The sequence below is a fragment of the Balearica regulorum genome, chromosome 14 (genome assembly GCF_011004875.1).
Source record: "Balearica regulorum gibbericeps isolate bBalReg1 chromosome 14, bBalReg1.pri, whole genome shotgun sequence".
NCBI classification, from domain to species: domain Eukaryota; kingdom Metazoa; phylum Chordata; class Aves; order Gruiformes; family Gruidae; genus Balearica; species Balearica regulorum.
In genome coordinates, this window is record NC_046197.1 from 616,294 (window position 1) to 640,333 (window position 24,040).

General features: G+C 50.3%; 1 protein-coding gene across 6 annotated transcripts in view; it reads right to left on the reverse strand.

Moving 5' to 3' along the window:
- PSD2 (pleckstrin and Sec7 domain containing 2) overlaps nucleotides 1–23,586 on the reverse strand; it is a 91,321-nt gene extending 67,735 nt beyond the window's left edge. For 2 of the 6 annotated variants that reach the window (XM_075766544.1, XM_075766545.1), the window contains exon 1: nucleotides 23,452–23,586. The gene's annotated coding sequence lies outside the window, so the exon portion shown is untranslated. Of the gene's footprint in view, nucleotides 1–2,093; nucleotides 2,219–23,451 lie in introns of those variants that run through there. The other 4 variants (XM_075766542.1, XM_075766539.1, XM_075766541.1 and 1 more) reach the window with 3 other exon arrangements.
- Nucleotides 23,587–24,040: the final 454 nt, after the last annotated feature.

The following is a 24,040-nucleotide window of genomic DNA, read 5'->3' on the forward strand; positions in this document are numbered from 1 at the left end:
CACAGTTTCCCCAGAGAATACTACAGCCGTGTCCTAGGGTGGACAGAAGAGTGATAACGTGCTGAGACAGGAGGAAACTCAGTATTAATTCAGAACTACTTGGTTTCCAGCCTCACAGATCCAAGGGGATCTCCAGGGAAAACCACCCACTTCAACACCACTTGTGCCTAACTTTTAGGGAGAAAGAAGAGACAAAATGAGAACCATCCATTTTGTGAATCAGCCATCTCTCCGACTTTCCCTCTGGGCTCGGCCACCCACTTTCAGACTTTATCCATTGTTTGCTTGGACTTGTACAGGAAAAAATCACATTAAAGAAAATCCTGGCTGAATCACACACTTTGGAGCTGTTGCAATGGACAATTTGACAAGGACATGGGGATTTAGCATATTTTTAATACAAAAATATCTAATGATAATATGCTACATTCCTGGCTAAAGTCATTATCTACTGGCATGGGGGGAATTTAAGCTGTAATACTAGCTACTACAATGCAGGCCTGGAACTCCATGCAAATATTACCCTGATCCAACAGCTACAAAGCTCTGTTTATCCTAGTAATTAATTCTCTCTTATGTTTAGTGATACAATTAGAGAAACACTGCCATTCTGATGGGCTTGTTTCCACCAGTGCCTTTTACTATATTTACATCCCCACAATAGGCTTGGTCTTATAGAAAGGGGTGAAATTGCATTTATGGAGACAATGCCACATGCATTCCCAAAGCATTTTACAGATGTAAAGTTAGGCTCCAAATTGCACGTTTATTGTGTGAGCACACAATGAGCTCAGATTAAATATTGACTAAAGCCAGCCTAACACCCAAAATAATGAAGATGAGCACAATAGTGTGATTTACTCCCAGCCGCTAGAGAAATACACATCTGTAACATATAACATGCCCTTCCCACAGATATACTCTTTGTATTCTAGCTAGCCTTAGGCAGGAAAATTTCATTCTCATAAATTATGGATTTTCTTTCCCAACTGCCAACACATTCCTATTACCAGTTGCAAAGGAAACAAATATAATAGTAAAAACCAAATGCTGTTCCCCTGATACAGTGATGAACAGGTGACTCTCTGCTTGTATCCTCAAAGTTCAGGCAGGAAAATGGAAGATAAACATGGCTAAAATCAGAGAATCCTTTCCCTTTTGTCCCCCAAGATGTGGGAGCCAGCAGGGAGGTGTGGGCATGGCAGGTATCTTTTTAGAAAGTACTCCCAGCCCTAGCTGTGCTCTGAAAACTATCTGTCCTTCTCACGCCTTCCTCCTCCCCAGACTTGGAGAAGAAATTCAGGGAGACACAGATGCTAATATAACAATTACGATAATAATACAGCGATGAATGGGGGCAACACACACCCTTCGCAGCAGCTCGACCTCTAAATCCTCTAATACAGTACTGCTTCATTCAAGATTAAAAGAAATTGTAACCTAGCACAGACAAAAAGACACAGGAGGCAAGGCAGGATCTCGCTCGGCAGTGAAGCCCCACTCCAGTCCAGATGCAGTCATATCACTTCAGCTTCTCTGTACCATCTCCATGACAACCATGTAATTTGGATGCAATAACCACTGCTGAATTGATCCTTAAATGTAGCTTTGTTATAAAACATAATACTGAACATGTCAGGCTCAGGATAAAGAGAAGAAGCCCCCTACCAACGAGGACTGTGATTTAAGAGCCCCCCTTTAATTTTCAGCTGCCGAACAGTCTTGCCATTTCAATAATTGCGTGGATGAGTGGATTTTTAAAACAGTAATAGCAAACACCATTTGTGTGTGTGTGTGTGTGTGTGTGTGTGTGTGTGTACACGGCATGCTGTAGTATAACATCTCAAACGAGACACCACACTGAGAGCTGGAAAAATGTGTCAATGTATATTCAGAGAATGGGCATCTTTCCACATGCACGCGCATGCACACTCATACACACACACGTCTCGGGGAGATTCAGTCTCTAGCAACTGAAGCATACAGCTGATGCATCAAATAATACTAATAAGAATCTAACTAAGCAAAATAGGATGGGGGATCAAGGTACCACGTCAGACAATGAGAGCAGGGGAGCTCACATTTGCACTTACCCGAGCAACGAGCTGTTTATTTTTTGGTCTCTTCACAAATGCAGCTCCCTTTTCTCTTCAACAATCCATGCAAAATAATCTGCAGTCCCACCGAAGGAGGAGTGGCCCCGTCCCTCCCCCTCCACCACCTTCCTAGACCTCCCTGTTATTGGCTTCCTTCTCCCTTCCCTCCCGCTCTCCCTCTCTCTTGCTGGCAATGGCTACACCTCCCAGCCTTCCCCCAAGGTGTCAAGAGACTGCTGGGGATCCAGCAGGCAGGGTGGGAGGGGACGGGGCGAGGGGGAGGAGGCAGGGAGTGATGGTGAATGGACCCAGCGAAAGGATGGAATAAAGCCCTTGCTGGCGAAGCCCCTAGAGGAGCACACGGCAGGAGCAGACCTGCCTCTCAGCTGGGAGGCTCCGCTCGCCGCTCGGGCTGCACAGGAGCTGCCAACAATATCCCCAGGGATGTCGGGGCTTGTACGCCCGCATGCACCTGCAAAGCGCTGGGGGACAGGTCTGCTTCCTGCCAGCAAATCACCGCCCTTCAAGCGGAGACTGGCTTGAAGTTTTGGGTTGAAATCCTACCAAATACTCACACTGTCTTTAACAACTGATGCACTTCCATACACAGATGTACAACACTGGAAATGCCTCCAGGACCCACCCCAGTGCAGACACCAGCACTGCAGGTCGGCTTGCTCCGTGCCCCTGGGCACTCCCACCTGCTGCAGCCTCATCTCACCCTATCGCATCATATTCCATCCCGTCCCATCATATTCCATCCCATCCCATCATATTCCATCCCATCACATCGTATTCCATCCCACCCCATCATATTCCATCCCATCACATCGTATTCCATCCCACCCCATCATATTCCATCCCATCACATCATATTCCATCCCATCGCATCCCACCCAGCCCACCCCAGGACTGAAGAGCCCGGCAGTGGTGCTGCCCATCTGCCTGCCTGCCAAGCTTGCTCCAGAGCCACCCCCACCATGACAGACCAGACCACGCAGCTGCTCACCATCACTGGGACCTTCTTGGGCAAGGCCAATGCATTTCCATCCTGACAGCCCCTGTATGCAAAGGCAACGGTTTTGTTTACATGCTAACATGGGCATCTGGCTCATCGAGATGGCTGAGGACACAGTGTGGTGTGGAGACACACGGGGACATGACACTTTTCTCGCTTTAGGGGCCCCCTGACTTTACTTGCAGACCCAATGCTGCAGGGCAAACACTGCCTCTTGGCCATTTGGTGGCTGTCATGCAACAGGGGTTTCCACGGGCATGCAGGTGAGAGGTGGTGGGTTCAAGTTGCCAGCTGGAGCAACTGCATGCCTGTGGTTCCTCAGTCTGAGCCACACGGGCAGTGGCCAGCTACCAGCATCCCGCACTTGGAGCTGGTGCACACCTTTGCTCGCGTCTTGATGACCCACGCAATCCAGGATGTTCACCCATCTGCCTGACTGCTCCACAGGGATCTGTGACGCCTGCCTGCCCTCAGCCCTGTGCCTCACGGTGCCCACAGCACCACGTGCATGCATTGTCCTCCCTTCCAACAGCTTGCAGGGGACCCAGGGCCCCGTAGCAGCATGCAGAGGGAGCAGCCCCAGGCTGGACCATCAGGCTGAGCAAGTAGAGTTTGGTGTCTGCCCCAGACGTGTGTTCCAAGATATCTGATGGCTTCTGGATTCTCTGGAGAAAACCTCTCCCTAGGCCTCCGTGACTCTTGGAAAGCTTGTTCCAGAGGATGCACACTGCTGAATGAGCAGACAGACAAATCCCCAACATCCCAAATTAAAAATATCATTACAATGTATAGCCATACATCCAAACACCGAAGCACAGCCATTAGATGAAATAATGTCCTGGAGCAGCCCAGCAGAACACAGCCATATATTCTTCCAGAAGGGACACCCCACAGCACAGCACACGGGGTTGTTTGCCAGGGATAGTATCGGTAATGAACCATGTAATGAGCCACCCTGCCGCTATGCTCAGGAGTTATCCAACAAACACAAGTGTGAATGAAGGTTACTGTGCTGGAGAGACACATGAAATGGATCTCGTGGCCATGGACAAGGGCAGTAGGCAGCGGGACAAATCCAGGTGTGGGACTGTTAACCTCCCTCAGGGTTCCTTTGTCCGAGAGACACGATTTGCCATACGCCATTACAAAAGTCTGTCCTGCTCCTCTCCCTGATCAATTCTAACAAATTTGTAATCAACCAATTATCAGGTTAGGGTGCTTTAAAAAAAAAAAAAATTAAAAAAAAAAAAAAAGAAAGCACAATCAATATTCATCAGTCTGTGGTACCATTCAGGTCTGTAACAAAATCCAATTTCTGCACAGTCAATCCTGGAAGTGACATTTTGCAGCATGAGAAAATGAGGTTCTAGTTTCTAATAATACATCCACTAGCAGGGCTCCAAATAACTGGGTTATCAATCACTCTGCTTCTGGGAATAAGTGGATCAACAGCTGGATTCAGGGAGAAACCTCCTCTCATCCTTTGAGCTGGGCAGTGTGGTTGTCCTTTTCATTTATGAGACACTCCTAACAGTAACAGAGTACTAATGTTTTTCCTGGATTGCCGGTAGATCTGTGTTAGATGCCTTGCACATGTCATAACATTTTTTGGAATTAAGAAAACTCCTAAACCATAGCAATTTTGGACACGCTGTTTAACTGCCTAGATGTGCATGTGAACGCACAGATGCCATTTGCCACCGGTGACATGAGTTCTCTGCGGAAGCAGGAGCAACCTAGCGAGAGGCCACCTTCCTTCCATGCCAGCACCAGGGGGGCCACCCCTCAAGCCCCAGACAAATGAAAGCACACATCTGGGAGCCTTCCAGGCAGCAGGGAACTGCATGTGCTAGGACTAAACAGCACAGACCACACGATAGGCACGAAAGTTAACCAGCTACAGTCTGCGGACCATGGAAACACTCCAGCTATGCTGATGGGAGAGGCAGATGTCTGAAAAAAGATGGGGGCTTGTGGTCCTGAGATTGTTCACAAGCACTTACCCCCCTGGGATCCACTGATAAACCCAAGCCCCAAGGCTGCCCCAAGGCTGGCTGCTCTGCAGCCCCAGCTCCACTCCCCCTTCACTCTGAGTGGGGAAGCCAGGACTACCTACCCTACAACCCTACAGAGTCTATTGACTTCACCTGGCAATTCGAAAAGTGTCTTAACTGCAGCTTAGTGCCTAACTTTGACATGCTGCATCCCTGTTACAAGTAGTTTTCCATCCATGCCCTACTCATGGTACTTAGGGTGGCACACAAGGACACTCCTGGGTGCTGCTCAACCTTCTCCTTATTTTTTTTTCTATGAAAACGTCTGAAGTGTTCGCATGCACCCAGGAATGATTTTGCTTCCATGTCCTCCCACAGCTGTTTTTCTCAGGGAATCTCATGGATTTCCCAGCTGGGACTCACTAACTTTCAGTACAAGTCACTGTGACGGAAGCCAGAATTAGGAGAAAGCTCTATAAGGACCTTGCTGCATGCTCTTTGCAGTTAGTGTAGGTAGGGGCATGTGGAGGGGAATAGCAGCCCTCTGAAGAGGAAGGGTCAGTCCTTGTGAGCCTTTGTCTGCATTTCTCTTGACACTTAAAATCAGCTCTTTGCTCCAGATAATGGCTGTCCTGAAAAGTCCACCCTGGGGCCATTTGAGCAGACTGCTGAGTTGTGGTGGTTCACATCAGCGGCACCAGAGCTGGTGGGGAGACAGCTCCTCATGGCTATTTCGGGGGGCTGGGAGAGCTGAGATTTGTTAGTCTTACCATGGGTGGATGGATAACAGGCAGAAATGATGTTTTAAAAATAATCATGACAAAAAGGGTGCATGCAAAGAGCTCCTTTAGAGCTCTGAGGCAGAAGGGCTGCTAACAGGTTTGTAAGTCTGGGAAGATGGAAAGCATACGTTTTTGTGTTTGTGTGCACATGAGTGTGTGCACCTGGAGAGACCCCACAGAGTGCCACACTTTGCAGGATTGGGGCTGAAGCCTTGGACACTGAACAAGACCCACAGCTGGCTCCCCTTCTCCAGACACATCAGTTCCTGCTCCACACTGGCTTGTCCCAGGGCAGGGTCACACAGCCACTGGGGGACCATGGTGCCATGATGGGTCAGGAAATCACAGAATCATTGAATGGTTTGAGTTGGAAGGGACCTCACAGATCATCTAGTTCCAACCCCCTGCCATGGGCAGGGACACCCTCCACTAGACCCCGTTGCCCAAAGCCCCATCCAACCTGGCCTTGAACACTGCCAGGGAGCCAGGGGCCTCCACAACCTCTCTGGGCAACCTGTGCCAGGGCCTCACCACTCTAACTGTAAAGAATTTCTTTCTAACATCTATAAATCGACCCTCCTTCAGCTGAAACCCATTCCCCCTTGTCCTGTCACTGCACTCCCTGATAAACAGTCCCTCTCCAGAGATGGTGGGAGGGAGATGTTATAACAGGGGAACTGCCAGGAGCCTCTGCTTTAACAGCCAGCTGAAAACTCTTCAGCCTGAGAGGTCTGGATGAAATGTGTCCACCAGTAAAGAAGCTGCTACTCATGTACAGGAAAAAGCACCTTTACCCCAGGAGAAAGCCTCCCCACTCGTAGGTGATATTGCTTATGGCAGGTACCGCCAGATCCAGAGGCCGTGGCCCATGCTCACAGCTGCTCCTGCAGGAGGATGAGGAGGGGAACAAAGTGTCCTTGGAGATCATAGAATCACAGAATGGTTTGGGTTGGAAGGGACCTTAAAGATCATCTAGTTCCAACCCCCTGCCATGGGCGGGGACACAGATGCGGTCAGACAGTCCACACCCAGCATTTCTGCATAAAAGCAGGCTGCAGAGTTGCAGGCATACCGAGGAAGACAGCCAAGCACTGAACTACACCAAGCATCTCACCCTGAGACAACCTGTCCAGCAGTTAACTCACAGGGGAAATTACTCCAATCCCAATCCCAGGACTTGCATCTAGACACCATGTCTGGTGTCACCCTGCAACCATTGGCTCTTCTTAGATGACAAAGCCCAGATATTACAAGCATTTTCCTCTAGGAATTTTTTTTTCCCTATAGGCTGTGACCAGCTCCCCTTACACCCTCTTCCTGGATACACGTTCAAGTGGAACTTGTTTAGTGGCTCCATAGGAGTCTGGTTTTCTACACCATAGATTTTTCTTTCAGCTCCTTGATAACCTTCTGGGTGGTGGGCCAGGACTCAGACTTGAGTGCCCAGCACAGCCACCGTGATCTCCAGTGCCCTCAGGAAGTCCCGAGATGACACTGTCCACAGCATGAATGTCCTGTGCGAGAATTAGTCACCTCTCTCATGCATGAAAAATAAATCTTGATGTGCTCTCGAGGTGTTTGATTCCCCTGCTCAGCGTAGGGATTTCTGCCTGGGAAATCCCAGCCTGGAATACGGGACACATCATGCCTGGCATTTCAGGTTTTGGCAGAAGGCAAGACTGATGCTGCCGGATGATCACTCTGTTCGCTCTCTATCTTCCTGCATGTCAACTTTCAGATGAGTCACTGTCCTCCAAAACACCATCTTCCCACTGCTCAGGGGGTTCCTGGGTGTATGAATTTGCATTTGTCTTCCTGAGAGCCCATCGTTGACATAAAATCAGCTCCCCAAGCAGAGCCAACCACTCTCAGCATCTGACTTATCCTAATTTCACTAACTTTTAGTGTATGAAAACTGTATCCTCAGCAATTGATCTAAGCAAACTCTGGGAGGTACAGCAGGGAGTCTGCTGTTCTTCTGGCTACAAGGGGCCTGCAGCATCTCTTCTATGTTTTATTATATTCCAGTGCAATGAATCTTCCCCTCTTGGCCATTCATCATCTTACCTAAATTAAAAATGACTAAAATAGTCATCCTATTTTGTCTGAGTAACTTGAGGTGCAAATACACCTTTCCCCAATGCCCCATGTACCAATACACATGAAGTATCAACACCCTAAAACAATTTCTCAGCCATGTCTTATGAAACTGTTCAATGTAGCTTTTCTAGTCCTAGATACACACAAACACTTCAGTTTACCAGTTGCCATTTAATATGCTGCCTGCTTACTACTGGAGCAAGAAGCTTTCTATCATCTCTGTAAGATATGAACCCATCAGCCTGCTTTTCTCCAGAGCTATGAATCTTTGGCTGGACACTTCCTTTTTGCAGTATCAGAGCACACTCTTTTACCACCTTCATCTAAAAACAACACACAGCATTTATTTTCTTCCTGGCATATATGCACATAAATACACATACATGCACACTTTCTTACAGTCCTTAATGCTAGTAAACACAATTTTCATTGACTGCTCTTTCAAATTAGCCTTCCAGGTCCCTGCATTACATAACAGCTAATTTATAGCTTTTGTTACTGAATCCCTTCTTTTTCTTTTTCTTTTTCTTTTTCTTTTTCTTTTTCTTTTTCTTTTTCTTTTTCTTTTTCTTTTTCTTTTTCTTTTTCTTTTTCTTTTTTTATTACCACTATTATTTCTGCTTTTTTCTTCCTTAACAATGATAGATTCTTAGCTAAGAATATCTCTGATGACTGCAAAATTGTGTGCATGCTGTGGACGAGACAGCATCTATCGAAGTTTTCTTAAACAACCCTCATTTATAACACACATTATTTTGTCTCAGTTTTTCCTCCAATCATGTTTTGCTTGTAATTGTTCTCAGCTTAGGAAAATTGACCACTTTAAAGTGCCTTGCATATGTATTATCAATTTAGGATTACATTCTGCTCGTAACAAATGCAATTAGGTCGTTTAAGCAACCATTAATTCCGAGTTCAGTAATCAATTCACCTTTATCTGTCGGATTTAGGTCTGATACGGAATTACACCAAATCCACTGCAATACTTTTGGTATCAGAAAATTTTTTTCCGTCATTTTATCATCCGTCATTTTTAGAAACTCTGAGGCTGTGTTATTGGCAGCAGCACGAGTCCTCCAGCATCCATCCCTGAGGCTGAAAAGCTGTTCTGCGAACATGGATTTTCTTTCACTTCGTTATGAAGCTGTTTAGGGAAGCTATTTGTCCAGCCCCCTAGTTCGATCTGGTAGTCTGCAGGGATACATCTGTGCTGGGGCAGATCAGCCGGAACCTGCATGGAAGAGCAGCCCTTGGCTGTATGTGAGGACAAGCATGTGGGCAGCGTCCCAGGAAAGGCTGATGGTCTGTTAGCAAATCCACTCTGCTTGCCCAGGGGAAAGCCCACAGTCCCACTGCTGCTGGCTGGGGTATCCCTGGGGCGCTGCTTCGCCCGAGCGCTGTACCAGGGAGGCAAAGCTCTGCCGCATCTCCAGCGAGCCCTGCACAGTGGCACCTCCCCAGATCACTGACATCTCCAGCGTGGTCTCCACCAGCCGGGCGGGGAATGTGCCGGGCAGAGCGTGGCTTTTTCCATGTACCCGACACCGCTTGGCTCTTGGATTCCTATGAAGGTCTCATCTCCAGCTCACTGTCCTGCCAGCCCTGGGTGACCAGAGTGTCCTGTGATTCAGGCCTGTGCCAGTGTGTCTCAGTACTGCCTAGGATGTTCTATTTATTTTTTGATATGAGAATTTCTGATGTCCAATTATTTCCCAGGCATGTGGCATTGATGTATGGGATGAGTGCACAACCTCTTTTCTACTCACTTCTCCGCATTTCAAGCTCAGATGCATATAAAGGTGCTACTGACAACTTTGTTCACACAATTATACAGAGCTTATCATTTGCTGTGATGGCCAAATCCATGGTTCAGAGGAGTCACCTTCCTTCTTTAACCAAAGGCATTTGCTAGGTCCACCTCTGACAGTGGCTCCTGCCAGCCCTGGCACCCTGAATTTGTCTCCATTGCGTCCTCGCAGCCTGTCATGGCAGACTCTGCATCCTGCCTCGTGGATGAAACAGTGTCCCTGGGCAGGCGGTCTACCCCGAGACAGGCACGCTCCGACTGCATGGTCAGGACTTGCTGCAAACTGCCTGGGACTCAGCGCTGACTGATGGGCGCCCATGACCACGATGCAGGGAGGAGGCTGGGGAGCAGCAGATGCAGAGAGACATAATCTATGCTTCCTCACATCAGTTAGGTTCTGTAGGGTCCTGACATCTCTGGTAGGTTTTTCTCTTGCCAAACTGCAGTGATTCCACCTCAGCCTGCCTGGGCCTGCACTCCCTTTGGGATGTCTCATGTGCTGGGCTGACAGCCCTGGACACAGAATGGTGGCGGATATTGAAGAGGGTTTTGCTCAGAGCTTGTATTTCTTTGCGGCTTGGAGCCCTGGGTGGAGGGCATGAGGAGTAATTTTGCTGCCTGTGGACAGGTTCACTGATGTGAAGGGGCAGAGAACAAAGGAAGGAGAATTTGCTGTTACCTGAGACAACCCAAGATAGGGAAAGAGAACATGCCTCAGTGTTTGGAAGAGAGCCCTGGCCCTTGCTCTTCCAGGTCAGGGATTGCTCAGCCTGTAGGATCAGGTACAGTGACCAGGGATGGCAGAAAAGTCTGGCCAAAGTAAGCTACACCGTCCATGTACCTGGGGAGCATTGATTCTCTAACCATGGATGTTGGCCCAGTTATCTATCCTCACCTTCAAGGCACATGGAGATTGTCAGTCTGGATCCAGCCTAGGGGCCACAGCCAGGTGCTCTGGCTCTGATTTTCAAAGACTTGGGATAGGGGAAAGGGGATTAAAACATATTTTGGAATGATAAACCTGATAAAATGTACAGCGGGATTGAGTGCACCCTCAGCAAGTTTGCCGACGACACCAAGCTGTGTGGTGTGGTCAACATGTTGGAGGGAAGGGACGCCATCCAGAGGGACCTTGACAGGCTGAAGAGGTGGGCCCGTGCGAACGGCATGAAGTTCAACAAGGCCAAGTGCAAGGTCCTGCACGTGGGTCAGCGCAATCCCAAGCACGACTATAGGCTGGGTGAGGAATGGATTGAAAACAGCCCTGAGGAGAAGGACTTGGGGATGTTGGTTGGTGAGAAGCTCAACATGAGCCGGCAGTGTGCGCTTGCAGCCCAGAAAGCCAACTGTGTCCTGGGCTGCATCACCAGCACCATGACCAGCAGGTCGGGGGAGGTGATCCTGCCCCTCTACTCCACTCTGGTGAGACCCCCCTGCAGTACTGCGTCCAGCTCTGGGGGCCCCAGTACAGGAGAGACATGGAGCTGTTGGAGTGAGTCCAGAGGAGGGCCATGAAGCTGATCAGAGGGCTGGAGCACCTCTCCTATGAGGACAGGCTGAGAGAGTTGGGGTTGTTCAGCCTGGAGAAAAGGCGGCTCCGGGGACACCTAATTGCGGCCTTCCAGTACCTGAAGGGGCCTGCAGGAAAGATGGTGAGGGACTGTTTATGAGGGAGTGTAGTGACAGGACAAGGGGGAATGGGTTTAAGCTGAAGGAGGAGGGTTGATTTAGATTAGATGTTAGAAAGAAATTCTTTACAGTTAGAGTGGTGAGGCCCTGGCACAGGTTGCCCAGAGAGGCTGTGGCTGCCCCATCCCTGGAAGTGTTCAAGGCCAGGTTGGATGGGGCTTTGGGCAATGGGGTCTAGTGGAGGGTGTCCCTGCCCATGGCGGGGGATTGGAACTAGATGATCTGTGAGGTCCCTTCCAACCCAAACCATTCTACAATTCTATGATTCTATGATTTACATTACATTGTCTATAAATCTAAGTTTTCAGATGATGGAAAGGGACATTTAAATGATCTGATGCTTCATTTAAGCTCAACAGATAGGGTCTGGCTGGAAGATATGGGGAACAGAAGCTCAGAGGACATGGGGCTCCTACATCTGGGAAGGTGTTAGGTTGTAGTGGGACAATTAGCACTGACGAAGCTTGCAGCTACATGAACTTCTGCAAGGAAGATCTCAGCATCTGAGTGTTCCTGGGTTGCTAAAGTGGATGTCAAGAAGGACACTTTGGGATGCTGATGGGGAGATGCCACAGATGCCACTGAATTACCATGAGCTATGTGTGCCCTTAGGACTATTGTAGCTGTAGCATTTAATCTTGCTGAAATGACCACTGGAACTGGGACAGGCAGCACAAAACTGCATGGCTGAAGCCATTACAGACACCTAACATCACCGCAGCTAATGGCACTGGAAGGACCAAGGAACAAATTTTTCAGTGGCTGAACTGAGAGACTAAACCAAAACTCTTTCTGATAAAGCAATTAGATACAGCCCAATGTTTCATCTCTTTTGAGCTAGGAGTCAGGGGAACACAGTGATCTTCTGCACGTAGGGAGATGAAGAGTAGTTAAACAATTTAGGAAAAAATCAATTTCAGTAAACTATCAGAACAAGACCATTTGTGACTAAGAACTACAACTGTAACCTTTATGACCTGATTTTTTCCCTGTGTGAAACTCCTGCAGGAAGCTGTGAAATGGCTGAGCTGACAAAATAGGTTTCATTTTCAAAGAAACTTCATTCATTTCACTTCCAGATATTTTGCTTACATTCTAGCAGAGCTGAATTTCTGTGAGGCATTGGGAAGGGACAATCACTGTATGGGGACTGGGAAGGAAGCTGAGATAGGTCTGTGTCGTGGCTCAACCCCAGCTGGCAGCTCAGCCCCATGCAGCCGCTCGCTCACTCCCTCGGGTGGGATGGGGGAGAGAAACAGAAGGGTAAAAGTGAGAAAACTCGTGGGTTGAGATAAAGACAGTTTAATAAGTAAAGCAAAAGCCGTGCACACAAGCAAAGCAATCCAAGGAATCCATTCCCCACTTCCCATGGCATGCAGGTGTTCAGCCATCCCCAGGACAGCAGGGCTCCATCACGCGTAACAATGACTTGGGAAGACAAACGCCATCGCTCCAAATGTCCCCCCTTCCTTCTTCTTTCCCCAGCTTTGTATGTTGAGCATGATGTCATAAGGTATGGAATATCCCTTTGGTCATTGGGGTCAGCCAACCTGGCTGTGTCCCCTCCAACCCCTTGTGCACCCCCAGCCTGCTCACTGGTGGGGTGGGCTGGAGCAGAACAGCCCTTGGCTCTGTGTAAGCACTGCTCAGCAGGAACGAAAACATCCCCATGTTATCAGCACTGTTTGCAGTACAAATTCAAAGCACAGCCCTGTACTAGCTACTATGAAGAAAATTAACCCTATCCCAGCCAAAACCAGCATAGTCTGGAAAGGCTGTCACTGTCCCGTATCTGCTGTCGCCATCACTGACTGCATCAAGGGCACAGCCATAATCAAGCTTCCTTTTTCCATCCTTCCAGCGATTTATAGACAATCTCACCAGGACTCATGTTTTTCAAAGATCTCGATCAGAGGGCACGTTCCACAGAGTTGGCACCCCTGGGGCCGCTCCATACATGAGCACGTGTCTGTAGCACAGGGGATGGGAACCGTGTTTTAAACGGGAGAGTTTATCATTCCTCAGCCACAGGATGCAATGGGACTGAGACGCAGTTAAGTAGTTCCCCAGCCTGCACTACCTTTTAACTCAATTTCCATTTCCTAAACCACTGCTGACGTCTGCCTAAATAATCATTATCTCCACAACCACACTGAGTTTTAGCTTTTGCCGAGTATCGTGCAGAAGATTTGGAGGTTTTGAAAGGATGCTAAGCTTAAGAAGCTGCTGCTCCAAGAGGCTTTGGGTGTTTGTCGCATTTCACTGGCTGTTTTTTTCAATGCACACACAGACACACACTAACACACATCCTACGTGCACGCGTGCTCTCTTTCATGTCCGTTGCCTAAGTGAATACTTGCTGTCAGATCTTCCAAGCCACAGCACATTTTTAATCAGTCAGATAATTCAATCATTCATTTCAGACCTGCTCGGCACAGCTGTCATTTTCAAGCATCAAAGCTTCTCTGTCAAAAACCACACAGGCTGGGGCTTCATTCAGGCATCGCTGTTTCAAAGTGCTGGGGGGGGGGGTGTGTGGAGGGGGTGCAGAGGAAAAGAACAGGGTGGATTAAATGAACTTATTATAAATACTTCTGAAGCTATCAGCCAACCATCCTCAGCAGAGAACAACGGCGTGGCACAAGGGTGACTCAGGAATCTGCAGGATTTGTAAGGTATTTGCAAATCTCCCTCATAAATTGCAGAGCGGGGAGAAGGGGGGGAGTGTCAGATGAAGCTTCCTGCCTGAGATGCTCAAAGCCACCAAATGGGATTTGGATGTCTGGTTCTCATTAAAATTAATGGAAATTGGGTGCCCAGACCTACAGGCAGCTTTCAAAAGCTTCGTCTCCATTTATAATTAATGTTCCCAACAGGGTGACTAAATATTTATACAATAGGTCATGTTATATGCAAAATGGAAGAGGTGCCTATTGGTAATGAGGGATCAAGAGAAGGAGAATCTGATGGGGTGTCAGGTTCAATCCACATTGTCCCTTGTTTACTTGCAAATCTCCAGCAGCTCCTACTAGATGAGCAGCTGGAGTGGTAGCTCCAGCAATGATATGTTCTCAGGGTGCAATATAGCAACTGAAAATGGCAGCTTTACAGCTCTCCTGGCTGCTCCTCTCCCTCCCCACAGCTCTGACTTCCTTCACCAAATAATAACTTCACCTTTGCAAATCTCAACTTCCAGTATGAAAAATACACAGTATCATTGAGTTTACCCAGTGTAGGAGGAGTTCAGTGGAGCTTAATCCATGAATACTTCTCTGCCCTGGTCAAAGATGCTATAGAAGGCAGGCACCGAGTAAAATACTGGTACTAATCTGCCTCCAGGCATTAGCAAAGCCCTGGCTGGATCTGTACCACTGCATTTGCTCTGTAGCGATGGAGTAATTCAGTGTACAAAGCGAACCCAGAGAGCGTCTGAGGGGGTCTCTGATCGGGGTGTGAAAGCTTGGCACTCCTGCGGGGAAAGTCCAAAGCAATGTTCTGTCCTGGTTTGTCTGTCCCCGGGGGAAACTCCTCCTCAGCTGGGCCATGCCTTAAACCCTGCCCCAGACAATCCACTGAGAGGGTGTCCACAGAAGCTTGGCCCTTGTATATCAGGAAGCCTTGGATCCCCATCCAGAAGGGGTCCTAAGCTTGGCTTAAGGCAGTCACTTGGGGTGGGCTTGATGATCTCAGTGCTTTGCAGTACTTTAATGGTGGAGATTAACTACTTCAAACTTTTTAAATTTGCCTTTTTATTTTTCTTCATGCCTCATCCAAAGCCACTGGATGGAGAACCTCTGCTGACTCAGAGAATACGGACATCCCTGCAGTCTCCTCCCGTGCTTTGGCATCTCAAGGTTTGTCAAGCCCAGATGGACGGTACCTCAGAGCTCATCTGGAATTCCTCTGTAGGTCCCCAACTTCTAGGATGCAAGTTGTAGCTCCAACTTCACTGAAAGGACACAAAGCTCAGCTGAAAGACTAGTAGTCTGGTCTTGTGTCTATGGTCAAATACCCTCTGTTATAGCGGCATGCCTTACAGCTTCTGGTCGGCTTGCTCTTCTTCTCTACTACACTAGAAATCATCAGTAGCTTGTCTTTCCATGTGACTTTGGATGCATTACACAGATCTTTCTTTGGTTCTCCTGACCATCCTGACCATATTTCACAGCACAACATGGGCTATGGTTAGTGCAAAGGCTGGCTTAGCACAGATAGATACACAAAACCATATGCAGTCACTCAAAAGATGAAACTGAATGTGAACTACAGCCACATCACCTGAACCTCACAGCCCATCAGGCAGTGCAAACGGGAAAGATGGCATCGTTCCTTTCTAACACCATGGCCAGTCAGCTTGGCATGGGACATTTGCTATTCCATGGCTTTGTTCCCAATTAAAATGACTGGCTTTGCAAGACAAAAATTCAAATTCAAGACTTAGGGCTGTTGTCCCCTTACAAGATGTCAGGAGAGCATCAAGGACACATAAAGAATAAAACAGCTTAATTTTCTTTGTGAATACCTGCCTGCTTATTTTTTAATTAAACAACAGCTGGGTGTAGACTTGTGAAACAGCAAAAGGATCCCAAGACAGAGGAGATTACATGGTCTGCGTAAGGCAGGGATGTAAACCCTTCCCACCACTGCCAGTGCAGCAGCTGATGCTGGCAGAATCCGCTCCATCACTGAACTCATCACTATAACAAGCTTCTGCAAAGGACCTCTTAGATTTTGAGCATTTAATCCCAGAAGCAATTATGTACCCCAAATCACAGTCAGCTCTCCATCTTGTAAAAAAGATAGGGGCCATGGTCAGGGATTTTAAGAGCAGGTTGCAGAAGCCCCTGTTGGCAACGACCTACGTAAGAACCGGTACAATCTTCAGGTATGAGTGTAGACCAGGACACCTCTCAAAGCTCCCATCAGCCTCACAGATCCATCACTTGTTGATATACACGTCGGTGAAAGTCTGAATACCTGTATTTTTTTATCACATAGACCCAGGGACAAGGTAAGGTTCCCCATCCGGAGATCCCTCAGGGCTTGTCCATGGAGGGAGAGCTGTGAACCCTGGAAGAACGTAGCCTTGGGATCATTCATGTCTTGGCCTTGCTGCCAAGGAGCCAGTCCTGCACCCCTCGGACGTGTGCAGTTATGAAGAAAAGACTGGGACCAAGGACTCACACCGCTCAGCCCCAGTAATGACCCTTCTCAGGCCCCAAGCCACCGACCCAACCATCACCCTAAGCCACAGATATGACCCCCCTTGCTGCTGAGCACAGCCATGCTGGGCACCCACGTGGGAACACCACCGTGCTCCCAAAGAGAGCTGCACAGGCTGCTGCACTGCCAAACTGCCCTAAATTGCAAAGAAGCTCCTTTCTGAAGGAAGATAATTGCTCTATTTTAAAACTAAGTGGTTCAAGGAGAAAAACGCAGGCAAGAGGGTCCAATGCTCTGAGCTTGGGGTGGGAAACAGGAGGTGTGCAGGGCAGAGAAAGTGCACGGCTGCTGTGCTGGATGCTCAGGGTGCTGAGCACGAGTGAGGCTGCCACCGTGTCCCCAGCCCAGCCAGATCAGTGCTGCAGAGGAGAGCAGAGACCTTGGCGGGGGTACCGAGCTGTGGGCACCCTTAAAAGCCAGAGGGGAATAAAAAGCCTCTGTCTCCTCTTGCCTGTGCCCCCTCCACCCACAAGTTCAGGCTTTTGTGGCCATAAGGAGGTCCCCAGAGCACTGCAGGTCAGCCCGTCAGGCCAGCGCCACTCCACTGGCTGGTCCCAGAGCCGGCATTGTGGAGCCTGGCCACGCAGAGGAACAGCCCCCACCACAGGGACAGCTCGCAAGGAAGCTTCTCTGGGGAAAATAGTTGCCGCTTCAGCAAACCGTCTCCCAGAGTGAAGACCAACAAACTAGAGCGGACAACAACAGAGTCATTAATAAGGCCAAGCCTGGCATCTTCCTGGACCTCCCCACCACTGCGATCAGTGATTTCACCAAGCAAGCACAGAAGAGGCCTCTTCAGCAGAGTTTTGTCTTTGCTGCTTAAAATTCAATAGCTCCACTTTCCAAGCAGGCAGGAAAGAAACAGTTTTTGTACGTTAACAGCCCGCCCCCTCGTCCCCATCCCCATTTGTATGGAGGAAGCTCTCTGGCTTGAACTTGGCACACCCGCCCCTGGCCTGCGGGGAAGGACACCGAGAGGCTTGAAGGATGTGTCAGCTGCTTCCTAGCCTGGCTGGACAGGCACTGGCCTTGGCAGACGGGACCCGTTTGAACGTCCCTTGGCTGGAGGTCAGGGAGGCGCATTCAGAGCTGCAGCATCCCGGGTCCCACCAGGGATGGCTTCAAACAGCTCCTGGCTTCCCCCAGGGTGGGCACCTTTGCCAATTTTCCCGGTGTCCTTCCTCTTGGGCTCGAGGGCAGTCATGCCACCAGCAGGGTCTGCGGCAGGACTGGCCTCGCACATCCACAAAGAGGAAACCTGCACGTGGTGAGCAAAGCCCTGGCTCTCCTTCAGGCAGCATCTCAAGACAATGATGTAAAACCCATGTTTTGGGGGACCCTGTGACCTGGAAACAATGGTAGAAGCACTCAGCTGACCCCTCATACAGGAGCCAAATATTATTTGTGTAAAATTTTGCTTTAAAACCAAGGCTGGATGCCCTGTGTCATCTGAGAGCTATTTGCTGTCATTTTAGGTCAGAGTTAAGGTTACTAAGAACATAAATGACACATTTTCTCTCACAGACAGCTGAGACTCCTCTTTTGCACAATGAGCACCCAGAATGAGCGGGAGGATGCGATACATGCCCTGCAAAGCTTTTTTTACCTTAAAATAGTTTTGTGGTTGAGAATCCACAGCTGTAACTTAGCACGTATGTCTGGAAAAAAAGACATCCTCGGACTTTGCTTGTGTAACCCCACCTTGCGCCCGTGACTTCCTTCTCAGCTGTCAACCTGCAACAACGCTGTTGGGTTGGCCAAGCTGTAGAGACCCAGCTTCTCTGCCAGAGAGCTAGGGTCACTTCCCCAGGACGGTCCCCTCCATCGGTTTGATATGCTGCAGTCTGCCAGAGGCAGAGCCAACTGCTCCCTCCGCACTGGATCACTGGTGAACCGGGCAAAGATGAGCAGCAAGAAGGGTTGGGGGCTGAAGCACCGGGGCCGCAGGAGAACACACCATTCACATAGATAAGGTGTCCTTCTGGAGAGCGGACAGACGCAAAGGCAGCAGGGAAGGGGCAGGGCGAGGGGACCATTTGCTGTATCTGAGCCCTGAGGACTCTCCTGGCAGTACGACCTTGAAGGGAGGAATGAAACGTGGGGACAAGTGACCTGGTGCGGGCAGAGACGTTGCACTCAGTGAGGGACGTGCCTGCCTAGCACAGATATGAGGGACCTTCTGCTTTCAAATCCTTTCTGACAGCCCCCACACACCCTCCCTGTGGTCTGCAGCCCCCCCATCCAGCTCTCCCACTACAGCAACTCATCGAGTGAGCCTTTTCTTAGCCACGTGTAATCTCAGCCCTTTGTCTCTCAGGACAGGGCTTAGAGAACTCCCCGAAGTTAACGAAGCAGGTCCATCCCCTCATTAACTCACAGGGCCCGTCTCCTTTGATTAGGTTGTGCTGACTCTGCTCACACATCACACTTGCTGCTCTAGATGCAGGGACACTGGGGCATTTCCAGCTGGGACACGGACAAAAGGAGGAGATAGCAGAGCCTTGGATACCACCGGAGCAAATCAGGACAAATAATTAGAGGCTTTCATTGCTAATTGGATCTGTACTGTCAATCCAGGACAGGAGATGCCTTAACCCACACTGCCTGCCTGAGATTGCTAAGCAGGCCATAAATAAATTGCAGCCATGGTCCAAAGCTCATCGGCCTTCAGCTTCCACCCCGCATGCTCCTTCCCAGCCCCACTACGGCACAGCCCACCTGACGCAGAGTCCAGCTCCTTCGCCTTTTCCACAACCACAGCCTTGCAGCCATGCCAGGACACCTGGGGTCTACCTCGGGCAGCTCAGAGACCCGTCAAGTGTGCAGACCTGAGCGTGTCACAGCTAGCTTGAACAAGGAGATACTGTTTGCAAACTAAAGCCAAAGGGTAAGTGAACTAGTGGTTAGGAAGAGCCAGTGTCAGCTCAGTATTAGTAGGGGCTGGCAAGCCAGAGACAAGGTATTTTCAGTGAAGGCTTGTGAGTTGGAAGTTGGTTCCCTGCAAGACCTTGTCTTCAGTCTGCACTTTGTTTTCAGTTACAGGACAAGGCTCCAGTCCCGTCCCCAGCTCGTTCATGGCCCTAAAAGCCCTTCTTTCCTTCTGCTCAGACATCTCTTCCAGACCCTGAGAGTGCCGGTGCTTGAAGACAAGACATGCAAACAAGAACAACCACCTTCACATTACTGCCAGCTAGTGCAAGGACATCCAGACCCTTAAAGCAAGATGGAAACCCGACCCTTCCCTCCAAGGACCTCCAGCATCTAACCATCTTTAAGAAGGCAAGCTCAAAACCCTGCACCAGACCCCCAAGCCCACAGCTCGTCTGCAAGGCCAATTGCTATGCAAGGTCCTAAGTGCAAAGAAAACAGGAAACAGAGCAAAGGAAAACGGCTTGTACTGCTTGGGACCACCACCTGCAGATCTTCTACCTCTGCCACGGGAAAGCCAGGCGCAGGACGCGCAGAAAGGCAAAGTCACAACAAAGGACAGTCCAACACTCTGGGCCGGGCAAAAATAGATTAACCTACTTGAAAGTAGGACAACATCGCTAAAGAGTAGGACATCTGGTCACCACAGCAGGAGGAGCAAATACAGAGGAGGCAGCTTGTCCACGCACACATCTAACGTGACGGGAGACAGCTAAAGTGCAGATGTGTAGTATGTTCAGGCAAACAGCTGGGACAAGTGGTCCCAAATCAAAGCAGAGCTGCTCCTGCTCTCCCTGAGACGGCTGCTAGACTTGCTGCTGACAGTCAGTCTACCTGACTGCCAGAAGCAATATCCTGCCCCCAGGAGCCTGTGGGATACGCGTGCCCAAAGCTAACAGCTGATCCCTTCTACCTGAGCTGCTAAACACAGGGTTTTGCAAGAAACAATGCCCAAGAGAGAAACCATAAGAAGATTCCCGATGTGCCTGGCCACTGAAGCGCCAGAACAAGTTCAAGGCTTGTAAACTGCTTCGAGGGTCCCTGCGGCCGAGGCCATCCACTTGGCTGGCTCCAGCCCCACCCCCTCGGCTCGACTCCTCGTGTCTCAGCAACTTTCCCTCGGCCAGGTTTTCAGCCCACTAGCAGAGCCCGGTTCAGAGAGGACATGATAAAGAAGTAATTAAGGATCATCACTGAGCTTGTATTAGCATCTTCAAAAGCTCTGGAGCCCACCAGCCAGCCAGCCCGCTGCAGCTAAGCCAGGCATGGCAGGTCTTTCAAAAAGAAATGAGAAAGTAAATGCCGCAGATAGCATGCTCATCAAAGGAGCCTCACTGCTGTTTGCAGAGAAGAGTTAATGCCATGCTGCTGGCTGGCTGCTCCAGGGCCGAGTTTCCTACCCGGCCTTGGCAGGACAGGCAGTTTTCTTGGCTTGGGACCCTGTGCTGGAACGGAAACCCAGAGCACCAGGTCTCAGGACACCATTCAAAATCCTGTTCCCTGTTGTTGCTGCTCTCAAAGGAGGCAGTAGGAAACCATCCAGGTCCCAGGTCCCTTTGCAGAACGCTTTAAGCCCCTCCAGAGAACGGCCTCGCTGCCGGGTGTGGTTTGCTTGCTTAAACTCAGACTTGCAAAAAGCGGTCTGGGGCAGGTGTGAACCACAGTGGCCCCCTCAGCAGACCTTAAACTGAGGTGAGTATTTCTGGTCTAGCCTGACAGCTGAGCCCACCCCGAGAAAAGCCATCAAGACTGTTTTGTGAGTATCCCCATGTCAGCTTCCTTTTAACCTCAGAATTATCAGTCACCCACAATGGCCTTTCAACTGCCTTGCCTGGAACTGAGCTGCTCAGCCGCTTGCTCTGGGCTGGGAGAGTTTGCACACCAGCCTAGGACAATGCCGAGAGGTGGAGAAAGGTTTCTCTCGTCTTTGCCAGAGCTATTACAGTGTCTGTTTGCTAGCACTTGTCTTCAAGAGAGGACAAGGCATTTGGGGCAGAAGGAGTCATTACCTTTCTGGATCAGGCAGGGCAGCAAAGCCGGAAGGTGGGCTGCCTGCCCTGTGCTGGAGCAGTTATGCTCCTTCCCCGGGACAGCAGCCCAGGGTGGTGAGCAACGCTGCTGGGCCGGGAAAGCCCAGGGTGGGATGGAAGAGACCATCATCTCCAGCCCAGGTGGTGGTCTCATCCGTGGTGCCAGCAATGGTGATGGGACCGTGCCTTTGACCTCACAACAGTGAAATTCAGTTTGCCAACAGCAGGGTGCAGGCTGAAGCCAGCTCTGAGCTGCAGAAGCTGACTGCAGGTGCACCAGCAGGCTGTTCAAGGCCATCCCATCACACACCACCCCTGCCAACCCAGGCAACAACCCCAGAACCGCTGCCTCCCTCACACTTAACCCAGAAACCATTTCTCCCCTTTTCCTGCCATACTGATGCCATTTTTTGCCAGGCAGAAAGAACCAGTAGTACTCATTTTGGGACAGTGATTTTTTTACTCCAGAGTGTCTTTAATCCTATGCAAAGGCATTTCTAACTAAGGAATCATCTCAAATCCACAAACAAGAACTTAGTTCTGATAAACATTTTCCATTATTTTCATTTTTTAAAAAAGATATTTCAGAAAAGCAACCTAATTTATCAAATATTCTGATACCTTTGAACACACCCTCTCTCTCTCCCAAAGTATGTCAAGAGGTGAAAGCAGACGCACTCAACTCTAATCAACAGGCAAGGTCTGCTTTCCTCCTACAAGCACAACCCAGAGGTACTGACAATAAACTTGAGGCTGAAAACATTTAATAGCAGTAGAAGACTGCTCCTCGTAGCAAGAGCTTCCCGTCCCACATGTCTGCAACTTTGCCAAGAGGTTACTAACTCTGCTTGCCAAGAAAGGCCTGAAACCTTCACAGTGCAATTCTTGTCCATCAGACCAAGGTGACCTGCAAGTCAGCGTGAATGGGATTGTCCAGGTCACACCTTTTTCATTCTGCTTCTCAGCTTTCCCTCTACTCTGGGGAATTACAGCAAGCCCAGTGCCTCTCACCCATGTCCGAGCAAAGGAATGTTGCTTAGAGCCGGGCAGGGATGCTGCTTCTCTGGCTCATGTCTTACACATCACTGGATGGTGGCTGAAACGGTGTTTCTGCCACCTGGTTGAACCTGCTCTGTTACACAGAAGAAAGCTGGAGAGGCAGTGGACAAGGAAGCGGCTAGACAGGAACCTGAGAGCAGAAAAATCCTTGCAGCAAACCCTCTGCCAGGCCTCAAATCGTCCAAAACCCGTACACCAAGTCCTTCTATGAACAGCCTGAGAAGCACTGCAGCCCTTTGAGATAGCATGACACCACTTGAACACAAACTTAATCCCCCATTACTCCTTCCTGGAGGCTCGCAGGGAAGGACAGCCTTCTTCTAGCTCAGCATGTGTCACTTCATGCAACACCGCTTGTCAGAGGATGGTGCTTCTGGGGGTGGTCGCACCAGCTCGGGGCACTGCTCGGTTTGCAGAGAGGTGTGCGTGCAACGCCCCAAGCAGCCCATCCTGCACCCTACTGCTGGTACAGGGGTTGGCACAGCCCTGAGGCACAGCATGGGGGGACAACACAGCCCCGGGGGCACCCATCCCTCTGGCACAGCCCTGGGAGCATCCCCATCCCTCCGGCACGGGGGACAACACAGCCTCAGGGGCACTCATCCCTCCAGCACGGGGGCTGGGGATTGAACCGCCTCCCACGATCCCACCGCTCACCCCAAGAGACCGTACCCGCTCCCACTCCCGGAGATACTCCCCCGGTGGAGAGAGCTGCACGCACTTACTCTGCACCGCCGCGCCCTGCCCGCCTCCGTTTCCACGTCCCCACCGCGCCGGTCGCCGGCTCCCGGGACACGCGTGCGGCCATGGGGAAGCCGCTCCGTTCCGCGCCGCTCCGCTCGGTGCATCCCACGGGAGACCCGGAACCGGCCCCACGGAGCCGGGCGTAACGCCGGCTCTGGCCGCAAGGGGGAGGCAAAGGGCGCGGCCGCGGCGGCCGCGGCCGCGCCCTTTGCCGCCCCCTTGCGGCACGGTCTTGCGCTACGCCCGGCTCCGCGGTGAGGTGGCGGGAGGGGGATGCAGAGAGCTGGAGGAGTGGGACAAACCACGGGGGTGTGGGCAATGCGTGGGGCTAGTCCCACCATGTGCCCCTGGGGGTGGGAGTAGGACGCTGCGTGGGGACCCCCGAAAGGACCGGTTCCTGGCTCTGCGGATGTTTTCTCGAGGGGTGGGGGGTGTTAGGAAGGAGCCACTGGTACCCCCTGGGGCAGGGGGCTGAGGTGGGCTGAGGACCTTGGAGGAGGGTGGCAGGAGACTGGCAGGGCGGTGGGATTTTTGTAGGTCCCTGGTGCCGACAGAGGCGTGGGGCGGGGG